Below are 13,627 nucleotides of genomic sequence, written 5' to 3' on the forward strand. Positions count from 1 at the left end.
GAGGTTGGGGAATAAACAAGGTACACTCCCATGAATGCCATCTTGATTACTAAGTTTTGACTGACCCCTAAAGAGCATCACCAAAGATTCCGGGACAGTAAGAAGCTCCCTAAATGGGTCTGCATGGATTTTGTGGGCAACTACAGCAAGGTATTGAATGGTTGAATGCAAGGTAGCGAAGTTAATGACTACAACGAGCTGTACAATCTAATTTTGAGAGAGCACATCTCAGTATTTGTTTCCCCGAGATGCGCCAGCACCTAGTTCACTGCAAGTTGACTGACTCTAGGAAGCTTGCTGAGAAGGCTTGCAACCAGGGCAGCACCAGAGTCTCCAAAATGGTTTAGGTGGGAGACACCATCAAGTGTGGTCCCACCAGAAGAAAGAGGGAGGAGAAAAATTATATTATGAGTTCTCAAAAGGCCCCCAAAATAATTTGAAAGGGAACAGTGGTAACCTGCCTCAGTCTGAACATAAAAAGAAGTGGTTATTTGACAAACAGATGGGAGGTTTATACCCCAATGCACAAAGTGCAACAACTATGGACACTCCACGGGTGACTTCAAATATCCCAGGAATGCACAGCCCCCCACCCTTGGACAGACACCTGGTTTGGCAAGTGTAGCGCTCGGGAGGAGATAATCAAGAGTAGCTTTGGGGAACAGACAGAGGTGACCCTAGTTTACCTGGAGGAGTAAGGACATGGTCCCAAAAGCCCATATACCTGCCATTTCTTCCAAGTGTCATGTAGTTTCCACTAAGGAACTGCACATTTGCGAACATCATAAACATAGAATCGTACCAGACTTATTCCATGCACCCCCCAGGATAAGTTGTCACTTGGACCAGCTAGCTCACAGTGTCACCGTTAGCCACCTCAACTTAGATATGGAGTGAACAGTTCTGCAATATCTGAACATGACAACCCTGTTACCTCAGAAACTGTGGTGACAGACCTAGAAATTTTCACTCAGTCACTTGTGCTCTCTTTCGCTCAGAGAAATATGCAAAGAATACACAAAGGGATGTTCTTCAATATTTTTTTCATAGTAGTTCCTGTATGGAAAATATGGGCTGCGATGATCAATAGACAGAAGCAGACACAAGTTATGATAAGTGTCAAGATGTCAGGCCTTTAATTACTGTATACCACTACACGGGAACAGAGATGCTAGCTCCCAAATTCACCCCGACAGCAACTTAGAGCTTGGTGTGACAAGTCTCCTAAGGGGTTATCATGGGGGAAGGGGGAAAGTGGATAAAATAACAAAAGAGAGAAGAGACTGCTCTGGCTGGTTTCTTCTGTTGTCCGTCTTGCAGACTTCTACTATTGATGAAACCTGTAGGCAAGAATTTATGTCAACATTAACCAAAATCTACTCTGATTCAATCTTTAACCTTTTGGACTTCCTATGTTCTGTCTCCTTACCCTTTTACTTCCAGAACACTGCTCCTCTTCTATGTTCTTACTAGGTAAATTTGAAAACAGAACATCTCATCAAAATTAAATGTACCATCATAAAACTCATTGGAGGAAAACTCTGTGGAATGTTCTAGACCGTCTAACATTTCATATACTGTATCAATGTTCCAATCATCAGAGTAGTACTGGGGGTGAAAATGTCATTCAAAAAAATGTCAAACAAATGTGGATTTGCAAGATTTCAGTGGGATCACACATATCAAACGATACCCTGTCCCATACAATTCCATCCAGAACTGGAACAGCTGAAATATTCACCAGGGAGAAGTCTCTTTGTTCATGGTGTGATGACTCGTGTGGTTTCAGAACCAAATTTACAGTGGACTGCAGAGCATTTTGGGTCACAATGACAATTCAAGTGAAGGAAGAAAATAGTCACAATACCAATCCAAAGGAATAGGAAAAGTTAGGGAATTGTAATCCAAAGGTGTAACCAACGAGAAACAAAGTATGTTCTTTTCAGCCAAAGATAGAAGGCACACACCTTTAGTTAGGAAGGCAGGGGGGATGAGGGTGGTGGAATCTTCAATGCGTCAGACGAGATGTCATCAAAGTCAATAAAGTATCCAGATGGCGTCCACTCAATCTAGTATATAACAAAGGGAAAGCCAAATTGCCCTCTGAGGTCTGGACCTATGCTAAAAACTTTTAAATATGTTAGGTCCTGGAGCCAGTCCTTACATTTCGGCGCTCTCCCTTTTCCCCACCTACAGGCAATTTTACTTTTGACGAGTAGTAGTGCCATGGAGGTGTACTTCTGCATTTCTGCGGCAATAGGTTCAGTGTAGCCCAACAGGGCAGTAAGGGGGTCTGTAGGGACATGCAAGCCAGTCATGAGATCTAATACAGCAAGCACCTCCACCCAGTAGAGTTGTATAGGTGGGCCATACCAGGCCAAGTGCCTAAAGTCAGCCTCCTCCCTTCCGCACCGGTCGCAGCGATTGTTGTCACGTAGTTTCAACCTGTACAGTTGAGTTGGTGTGTAATACAAATGATGTAGGTAGTTATAATGTATTATACTGAATCTGCTGGTAGCGGAAATTTCCCCTGTTTGTACACAGCAATATGTCCACTGTTCGTCGGTTATGGGGTGGCCGAGTTCCCTCTCCCACTTGCCCAGGGCCGATGGCGGGTCATATTCTCTGTTGGTTTGGACGTTTCGGTATAATTTCGATAGTACATGTGCAGGGGCGTCTTGTTGCAGCAGTACATGTAGCAGGGGCATCACTGGGGGTTCCAGGGGGAAAGTGGGTGTAGCAGCTTTCACGTCTTGTCAGAGTCTGATGTAATAGAATCGGTCTAGGGGAGTAGGGTTGACATTTTTTAAAAAGTTGTCACTGGTGCTAAACTTCCCGTTAGTATAGAGGTGCCCCCAGGTGTGTATAGGGAGTTTGCGGAGGAGCTGACGACAGGCGCCCTTCTGCATGACTGGGAGGTCTTGCCGCCCGTAAAGGGGCAGGAGAGGAGAGTACAGTGGTGTGCAGTTGGTTAGTTTGGCTTGATCGTGCCATGCGCTGACGGTGCATTGAACGGTGGTGGATGCAATATGTCTGGGGACCGCGGGGACGCTGTGGTAGGCGGTGCTAGGAATGAGGGTGCTTGTAGCCATTTTCGATCGCCATATGAGGCATGTAGGGGGGCTTCATCCAATATGTAGCAACGTGTGCCTGTGCACATCTAAAATATAATTCGATATCTGGCACTGAGAATCCACCTGCACTAAAAGGGCGCGTGAGTGTGTTCCATCTAAGCCGGGCCTGTTTCCCGCCCAATATTAGTCATATAAGTTGGGTCTTAATGGCAGAGAAAAAGTGATGGCTGGGGGCATATGGGATGTTGACAAATAGGTACAGGAGTTTGGGTAGAATGACCATTTTGATTAATGATGCTCTACCAGCCATGGATAGGGGTAGCACTATCCATCCTGTGATTTTATCGGTGTGTCTGTAGTTAGCTGTCATAAGTTCATCGCATGCGCGAGACACAGTGATACCCAGATAGGTGAGAGTGTCATCGCACCTTTTCGGGGGAAATCAGGGGCAAACCTTGTGGTGGATTCAGTAAGCGGAAATATCTGGGACTTGGACCAGTTGATATTTACCCCTGATAGTTGCCCAAACAGAATAAATAAGCGCAGTATGGGATTCAATCTGATGTCAGGATGTCTCAAGTATAGAGTCGTATCGTCTGCGTATAAGGATATGAGAATCTACGCTCTGGGTAGATGATGGCGTGGTCTCGATGGTGTTGTCTGATTTTAGCAACGAGGGGTTCAATAGCCAAAGCAAATCCGAGAGGGGACATCCCTGCCTGGTGCCCCTCGCCAGTGGGAAGGAGGAAGCGCGCAGGCCATTTACCGTTACGGTGGCACGAAGACCAGTGTATAATAAGTTGATCTAGGCCAGAAATGGGGGGGGAGCCCTTGCGCACCAAGACAACGGAAAGATAATCCCATTCCAGGAAATCGAATGCCTTGGTGGATCAAGGAATATGGCGGCCGCGTTTTCCTCGGGGTCAATGTCATGAAGTAAAGCAAATAGTGTTCTCAAGTTGTTGGCGGTGCTCCTGGTCGGGACAAATCCTGATTGATCGGGAGGACCAGCACTGGCATAAGGGGGCTGATATGGTTAGCAATTAGTTTGGCGAGAATTTTGGCATCTACGTTTATGAGAGAGGGGGCCTGTACGAGTCTAGTTGCTTGGGCAATATACCTGGCTTAGGCAAAGATATAATGAGAGCTTCACTCATTGTGCGGGGCAGAATGCCGGTCTCCCAGGCCTCTTCAAACACGTGCCTCAGCACTGGAATAATGAGATGCTTATGCATTTTATAGAATTTAGCCGGTAGGCCGTCAGGCCCCGGGGCTTTGCCAGATTGCAATAGCATGATGGCTGAGATGATCTCATCATCCTCATGGTGGGCTAGTAGGAATTCTCTTTGGCCATTTCCTAGCCTGGATATGGCGGTGTCCTAAAAAAATTATTCACAATGTACTGGAGTGTGGCGGTGGGTGGAGTACAGATCTTTATAAAATTACTTAAACGCGGCTAAAATGTCAGAGGAGTTTCTATGCGTCAGTCCATCCTCATCTTCAATTCCTAATACCATGTTGGTGAAACGTGTAGGGCGGACAGAAGAGGCCAGCGCTCTACATGGTCTGTCGCCTTCCCCGTACTGCCGAGCTTTGTGATATTTTCCCCGGAATTTACACTCGCGTTCTGCAGTGTCTTGGTAGTCGGTAAGTAACACACGCAGGTGTGCCTGTAATGTGGGAGAGGGCGCGGACTGGAGATCAGATTCAGTTTGCTTGATTTTTTCCTCTAATTTGTGAAGCGTGTTTCGTATGTCTTTCAATACCCCGCCACTTTTTGCTAGGCAGATGCCCCGGATGGTGACTTAAAAAAAGCCTCCCATATGGTAGAATATAGAGGAACTGAGCCAGTGTTACGAAGGAAGAAGTCCGATATTTTCTGTTCTAATTCGTCTTTAAAAACAGGGTCAAGTAGTGACTGCGGATTGAGGCGCCATGCTAAATATGGGGGCTCCTCTTGCGGTGGGGTGAGAGTCAGCACTATTGGAGACTGGTCCGAATATGTGCGTGATAAATAGGTGGTGCGTGAAGTCCAAGTTGCCAGTCCCCTATCGACCAGCCAATAATCGCTGCGCAACCAGGAGGCGTGAACGGAGGAGTAACAAGAGCCCTGTCGTGTCAATGAGTGGTGAGCTCTCCAGGGGTCCGCAAGGCCATGTTCCACCACAATGTCCCTGAGAGTCCGCTGCGCAGCTGTGTAGTGGTCTGATTGCGGGTGCGACCTATCTAGGCTCGGGTTGAGTGTGACATTCAAATCTACCCCCATATCAGGTGTGTAGTGTCTATGTCTTGTACCTTTCCCCACAACACCCGGAAAAACTCTGGGTCATCCGAGTTTGGGCCATAACACGATACCATGGTAATGGATTCCCCTGAGAGCCTGCCCCACATTATGTTATACCTTCCTTGTGGGTCTGCATAGGCTCCTATGGGAGTGTAAGGGAGTGTGTGTTTTACCAACACAGAAGTGCCTCGGGCAAATGAGGAATAACAGGAGAAGCCCCTGTGAGCAGCCCAGCGAGCAACGAAGGTACGGGATGAGTTTGGAGCTAAGTGTGTTACCTGCAGCATGGCGCAGTGGATGCTTTGGCGATCTAGATAAGCAAGGATATGTCGACGTTTCCGGGGACGATATATGAGCGTTGTAGGAAGGGCCTCTGTCATATACGTAATAAAAAAGATTGTGATAGGCCTTCGTGTGTGTGGTTATATGGTAATACAACAAGCAGTGGAATTGTGTCAATGCCAGTACAAAAACAACATAAAAATCAATCCCTGATCCCTCCCTCCTCCCACAACAGCAACCCCAACCTGCTGTGCTGTGCGCCCACCCCAACCCCAACAGTCCCACAAACCCCAGTCCCAACCGGGGACAGTAAGAAAACATGGCAATCATGTTGCACAAAGTCACGTGTTAGGGTTCACCTGGTGGGTGGCGGCCAGAGGGTAAACCAGGTACTCCTCGCAGTGGTGAGGGCATTCGGGCTTAGAATCTTCGGTCCATTCAGGCAGTTTAATTGATAGGTTGCAAAGGCCGAAGCAGGCCTAAGCTAGTAGAGAGTTTGCAGCGCAGGGGACAGATTGAGCTTGCCAGGCCAGGCCCGGGATCTATTGAGCCGCCTCCGGGAACAGGATTACATGTCTAGGCTCCTTGTTATGGATTCCTATGGTGTTAAAGTTCGTATCTTTTTAGCAGGTGAGTCATGTCCGCTGTCTTCAGTATGTGCGTAGCCTTTGCCATCTCAGCTAGGGACCTGATAATCTGTCAAGTGGGAGTGTCCAGTCGAAAGAGGGGCCTGACAGCGTGTTACAGTATGGCTAGTTACTCAATGTCTGATGCACCTCTGTTATCTTCTTCCTGTCTCATAGGGGAGAGGCACCCTCCGGATGGTTTGGGTGGGGTCTTGATGAAGTCTGGAGCAAGTTGTGGATTTGTAAAGAAGTGATATTTCCCTAGGGCTGTGACCTTCCAGCAGGCCGAAAACAGCCTAGCGTAGGGGATTCTGAGCTGCTGAAGCTTCTTTTTAACCTGAAGAAATGTACGCCTCTGCTCCTGCACAGCAATGGTAAGGTCCGGATATATGGAGATCTCTGACCCGTCATGAGTTTTTCTCTGGATAGGCGGAGGGCAGTGTCTCTATCGCAATAGTTTAGCATTTTAGCTATTATGGGACGAGGGGGAGTCTGAGGGGGAGGACGACTTTCCAGTGACCGGTGCGCTCTTTCGACCACAAAGACTGTCGAGAACTCCTCTCTCCCAAACAGTGTTATGAGTAAGTGCTCCATATATGCCTTCATTTTCCCGGTTGCAGTAGACTCCGGTATCCCCAGAATGCAGAGGTCTCCCTCCGTGAGCGCGATTCCAGCTCCTCGCTTGTGGCAGCTATCACCCTCAGCATTTTATCCATTTCAAGTGTACGAGTATTTGTGGCTATGGTTGTGTCCTCCAGGTCAGATATCCGCCTTTCCGCTTCAGTCAATCGATCATCGAGCTTTTCCACCCTATGCGTGAGGCCGTCCATTCTGGCCGACATAGAGTCCATTTTAGATTCGATGGAGGTCAGGCTAGATTGAATCGCAAGCAGCAGTTCCTTTAGGTCCGCTGTTGATGTGGTCGAGGTTTCGGCCAGTTCTTCGTCCGGTACCGTCTGGGAATGAGGAGTCTTCCTGGTGTCAAAGGTGAGCTTCGGCTGCCTGTTATCCAACTTCCCCATCGTGGTCAGGCGGGAGAATCTTCGATTTAGTGGGGTGTTGGAGGGATCCGTGTCTTGTCTTCTTGTTAGAGCACAGCGGGCACAGACTGGGTAGCTTCTTGCGCGTGTATTATCTATGCAGCTGGTGGGTATGTCTAGCTCCTCACGCCCTGTGCTGTGGGCTGCCACCCAGCACGTGTGCCTCTCCACTAGGCCTCGCCAGGCCCATGGCGCCAGTTCAGCGATCACAGGTGGTAGATGCCGTGTGTAGGTGACACACCCCAAAGGTCGTAGGCGCCCATGCCGCCTCCGAGGCACCCAGTGTCCGAGCGGGTCCCAATGCGCTCCGCCGCCTTGGGGCAACACCTTCCCACAAGGAGTGCAGGTATGTAGAGCTCGCGCACCAGATAGGCAAAGTTGTGTAAACGTGCGGGTCGGTGGGTCATGGGTAAGGGTCCCTCAGCTCGAGGGTCGGGCTAAGTGGTCTGTCGCAATGTGGCTGGAAGCCAGCAGGCCGCTTCATTAGGCCCAAGTTCTTCCCTCCGCCGGCACCACAAAGTGGATACCCACCGTCTCCCTGCCCACTCAGCGGTCTCAGTCTCAGCGGGTGGGCAAGACTGTGCCAGGCCTATCAAATGGCAGCAGCAGACAGAGACAGTAGGCCGTAGGGGGCCCGATCGGGGCTGCAGTTATTCGGAGAGGTCACAGTGAAGGCTGTCAACCCGTATGTCCCAATGGGCCAGCAGGTTGTGGGTCCAGGCTCCCTCATTCTAAGGACCAATCACTCGGCCCCCGCTGGTCAAGGGGGAGCCGGCGGGCCACGCCACCAGGTCCGCACTCACCGCAGAACACACCGCCCAAAGAGCAGATCCAGCCGCCTCGGGTAGGCAGGAGCACGCCAGGCCCAGCGAGCTGCAGCAGCAGGAGGGGACAGCAGGCTGCGGAGATGGTCCTCTGAGCACGGGCCCCGCACCCGGGAACCCTCTCACCGCTCACCTCCTCAATGGCGGCCGGGTCTCCAGTACAGCGCCTTCCCTCCAGGTCAGCAGGGGATGACCTTCGCTCCGACGCCCACCTTACTCAGCAATCAGCCTCAGAGCCACCAGGTAGCCCGCGGAGGAGCAGCGCAGCAGGCGGGAGGTCCACGGGTCAGTCCCGGCCCGACAAGGGGGGTGCAGCTCACCTCAGCCACCACTCAGAGTTCGGCAGGCCTCAGCTCGGCAGCAGGTACCGGGCAGACCGCCGATTGTCAGCAGTAGCACTCGCCGCAGCAGCCCCGTCTCAGGCCGACCACTCTGCCGCCATCTTTGTAGCCGCAAGCTCAGGATCTACTGCCGCAGAAAGCCCAGGTAGTCTCTGGCGTGCATCCCATGCATATGTGGCCTGCCGTGCTGGGTTATAATGCCGGGATGGGCAGGATTTTTACAGGATTGGAGCCCGATCTGCAAGAGCCTCACACGAGTGCGGCCATTCTGCTTGGTGCCCTCTAGCGCCCCCAATTGCATACATTTAAATCTGGAGAGGCCACTCCAAATCCTAGCTCCTAAATCATCCCATGGGTGGACCCCCTCAGAGGATACCAAATCTGACCAGATGAAGATACCTGCTTTTTTGATTGATATTGCAAGGCTATCTTTAAGGCATTCCGGTGTCCACAGGGAATCCCAAATTGGGGCAAACTCGGAGTAATACCCTATCCTCCTTCTACTTCTGACCTTATGCCCTAAGCTAAGGACACTCTTCAGTACTTTCAATCACACTTCTTTAAGTATCTAGGTGCTCCAAATTCATAAAGAAAACCTTCTCCCCCCTCCTGCCTCATAATTTTTGCCAGAAGTCTGCCCCACGTTGAATCATCTGGTTTCATAAGCATCATCCTGAAATTTTTCATTGAAAAGCGGGACAATACTATTTAATATCCGGAAGGGCCAATCTCCCATTAATCAGTCTGCGCCTTAGCTTCTTCCAAGCTAACCCGGCACCTTTATGGGCCCAGATAAATCTTGTGATCTTACTCTGGATTTTACTAATATCTAATTCTGGAAAGGTAAGGGGAATAGCATTAAAGAGGTATGTTAGTTTAGGTAGAATTACCATTTCGACTAAGTTGACCCTGCCATATATTGTTAAAGGAAGGTTTTTCCACCTGGCTAATAATCGGTCAACTTCTTTTATAGTCCTGCTTTGATTGATCTGCAAAATTCTCTCAATCTCTTTAATGAGTGTAATACCCAAGTATTTAAGCTCTTGACTTGTTCTATCCTCCCAATTGTCTATGTTCCAGAGCATCACCTCCGTTTTAGATGTATTAGCTAGATATCCTGAAAAAGCTCCAAATTCCTCTAACAAAACTTTAATCCTTCGTATTGCCACTACTGGATTATCCTTATACAGTAGCAGATCATCCATGTATAGGGCTACCTTACAGCTGTATTGCTGGGATTTAAAGAGAGTAATCAGATCATCTGCCCTGATTGTTTGGGCCAGGGGATCTATATAGATATTAAAAAGTAGGGGTGAGAGGCGGCCACCCTGTTTTGTTTCTCTTAGTATGTCAAAGCTAGATGTTAAAAACCCATATGCCAGTATTTTAGCGGAGGCCTCCTGGTAGTAATTTACCAGACTCTGGATAAAAATAGGCCCGAAACCTATTGACCTTAACAATTCTCTCTGTCGAATGCCTTGGCTGCATCTAGTACCACTACGGCCAAGGGTTCGGATCTAGCTATGGCAAGATATATATTGCCAATTAGTTGTTGCGTTTGTTCTTGTATGTATCTTTTAGGAATAAAGCCTTTCTGATCAACATTGATCAGCTGTGGAGCAATTTTGACCAAACTCCCTGCTAAAATGCTCTTAAAGATCTTATAATCGGCGTTCAACAGAGAAATGGGTCTATAGGAATCCACCCTTTGAGGTCCTTTCCGTGTTTCAGTATAAGCACAATAGTTGTCCCTTCCATGAGTTAGGTAACATTCCCTCTAGCTGGTAGAGTGAATTGAAAAACACCCCCAAAATCGGGGCAAACGTTTGTATATCTCACTAGGGAGTGCATCTGTGCCTGCTGCTTTGTTGTTTTTATAGTTCCTAATTTTCTCTCTGATCTCACCCTTGGTTACTGGGGCATCTAGCAGGTCACGGCTTTCAGCTGTTAGGGTTGAAAAGGATATCTCCCTCAACCAGGTCTTAAGGGCCTCCATATTAGGTGTAATCTCATCCTTATACAACTCCGAAAATAATGAAATGAAACGAGCTTGCATGTCCACCAGTCTACGTGATGTTTTCCCATTTTAGTTGATAATTAATTCATTTATGTTGTTTTTTACATGATTTACCCTGGCTTTGCAAGCCAACGGTGCTCCTGCCTTCTCTCCATATTCAAAATTCTGCATTGACTTTGACAGCCACTGTCATTTTTGATCGAGCCATACTCTAAATACCTGGCGGGCATTGTCAAGGTCCTTCTGAACTTGAGATATTCTTTCAGGTGCCCCCTGATTAAGCCGGATCCTTTCTGCCTCTATTTGGGAGATTTTATCCTCCAACAGTGGGAACTCTCGCTATTCCTCCCTATTTTTTTGTACATATGCGACTATGTAGGAAAACCCTCATATACGCCTTGAAGGCATCCCATACAAAATCCATAGATGTTGATCCAATATTATCACAGAAATAATTTGTTGTTGCACATTTAAGATCTCTTTCTATCTCTGAGTCAGACATTATAGATCTTTTAAGTGTCCATCTAGATCCTACATTATCTCTGCTCCCCTTTAATTTGAATACAACAGAGACATGGTCTGATATGTGGCTAGGCTGGATGTCTTTTGACCTCTTCAATGGACCTGTCAAAAAAACCATGATGGATTCTAGAGAAATGTCAGTTTTTCTTAGTGGAAGGTATATCCCTACTTATTACCCTTCCTTGCCCTCCACAGATCCACAAGCTCTAGATCATGTATCATATTGTTCAGGGTCTGACACAGCTTGGGTGCCCCTACATAGTGACTCTGATTGGATCTAGCCTTTAGAGGATCTAGAAGAACATTAAAGTCTCCACCAATTACTACCAGTGAGTCTACCTCCAGCAGGATCCATTGCAACTTACAAATATATGAAGCGCATCCATGTTGGGACCATAAAAAGATTCACATACCAACTCCGATCTTCCAAAGTCTAATCTAGCCATTACCCATCTCCCAGTTTGATCATTTTGTATTGATTTTATAGTACAGCCTGCCCCATGTTTTATCAAAATAGCCACTCCCTTACAATGAACTATCTGAGGTACAATAGTGTTTTATCCATGGATACCTAGCAAACATTATGCAACTCTCTACATGGCTCAAGTGGGTCTCCTGAATGAAACCTATTTGAGCAGGACTCTGTTCTAGATACTTCATCGCTTACCTCTGTCTATGGGGGCATCGCAAACCATTTATAGTCCACAAAAGGAATTTTAAATCTCCGACTCCCATTACAAGGTCTTAGCTATTAATAGTGGCCATTGAGTACTATCTACACGTCAGCCGCGCACGCTGTACTGTTGTGCAGTTTGAAGCTCGCAGACATGGCGGACGTCGTGAACCTGGAGGCCTTCGCCCAGGCCATATCCGCCGTGCAGGTGCTGCGCTCCAGCGTCACCCGCGTCTTCGACTCCCTGAAGGAGGGGATCAGGAACAAGGGGGGCCTGGAGGAGCACGAGAAAGCCTTCCTTTGGGGCGTGCAGGAGGGGCTGGGAGCGGTGACCCGGGCCCTCAGTGAACTTGAACGTCTCAGTAATCTAGTGGGAAAACCATCCGAGAACCACCCCCTCCATAACAGCGGCCTGCTGAGTCTGGATCCAGTGCAGGACAAAACTCCTCTGTACAGTCAGCTTCTCCAAGCCTACAAACGGTCGAACAATCTGCAGTACCATGCAGGTCTAGCATCTGGCCTCTTAAACCAGCAGTCGCTAAAATGTTCGGCCATTCAGGTGGGAGTATCGACCAAGCGCAAACCAAAAGCCCAGCCCACAACCCTTGTTCTGCCAACACAATATGTTGATGACGTCATCAGTCAAATCAACAGGATGTTTCCAGAGATGTCCATCCAGCTCACCAGGCCCAATGGCACCTCCGCAATTCTCTTGGTGACACTTGGGAAGGTGCTCAAGGTGGTGATGGTCATGCGCAGTTTGTTCATTGACCGCACAGTGGTGAAAGGATATCATGAAAATGTCTACACTCAAGATGGCAAGCTCGACATCTGGTCCAAGTCGAACTCTCAAGTCTTTCAAAAGGTGACCGACCATGCAACCACGGCCCTGCTGCACTACCAGCTGCCCCAGATGCCTGATGTGGTGGTCCGCTCCTTCATGACCTAGTTAAGAAGTTACATCAAGCTGTTCCAGGCGTCCTGCCAGCGCTGCGGGAGGTTTCTGCAAGATGGCCTACCGCCGACGTGGCGGGCTTTTCACACCCTGGAAGCCTTCCATGACATGCCGGCAGTAGGGGCTGCACCAGAAGGCAGCAGTGGGAGCGGATAGTACCCATCATCCAAGGTTTACTCTCAATACCAAGGCCCTGCAGGTCTTCTCTGAATCAGGAGTCCATCATGCAGAGCCTTATACCCAACATCTAGCCATCGACACTGGTGTCCCAGCTTTTCTCTGCAGTATCCCCCTTCGATGACCAGTCCTTATTCTCTGTTTTTGTAGTTGCCTTTTAGCATTAACCATAGGTCAGCCTTCTAGGGACATGTACTGTAAGCTTCTGAGGTACACTCCTGTGGGGTATCACATAATGTTATGTCTTGAAGAGCTTGATCACTTCTCACAGGATGAAGCTACTGTTATCTCAGGGAGAGAAATGTTGAACCTGCTTGAGCAACTGTGTCCAAGCCGTCTCCTGCTGTACAGCAGGCCACAGAGACCATGTTCTGCCCACTTCCTGAGTTCCAACATGGTTCTGAATGTGGGCTGCAGCAGCTCATGGGGAATTCCATTTTTGTAAAGGTGGGGGAATGTATATTTTTCAAATATTAAATAAACAAGGAGTAGATTGAAAAAAAAAAACTATCTACACCTGATATCAAGGACCAAGAGCAGACCACCTTTTTCCCACTGCTCCCCCACGCACGCGCCCCCCTCTTCCCACGCTCCAATCCCCCCTGTCCCCCACCCACCCTCAGTGGAATCCTCCCTACTATTTAGGCTATAAGCCTAATCGGCATCGGGTCCTTGGGTCAAACATCAAAAAAGATCATCGCCCATTTTCCTTCCCTGATCCCTCTGATTATAGGGGTCTCCCTTATTTTCAGATTTAAACCTCCCTCACATCTCTCCTCCTTTCTTAATTTTTTCAATAAGATCATCTGCCT

The 13,627-nt window shown here is 48.4% G+C and overlaps 1 pseudogene; it reads left to right on the top strand.

Moving 5' to 3' along the window:
- The first annotated feature begins 11,834 nt into the window (after positions 1 to 11,834).
- Positions 11,835 to 12,794, top strand: LOC144773764 (mediator of RNA polymerase II transcription subunit 27 pseudogene; annotated as a pseudogene).
- Positions 12,795 to 13,627: the final 833 nt, after the last annotated feature.

This window comes from Lissotriton helveticus, chromosome 8, assembly GCF_964261635.1.
Source record: "Lissotriton helveticus chromosome 8, aLisHel1.1, whole genome shotgun sequence".
NCBI classification, from domain to species: Eukaryota; Metazoa; Chordata; class Amphibia; order Caudata; family Salamandridae; genus Lissotriton; species Lissotriton helveticus.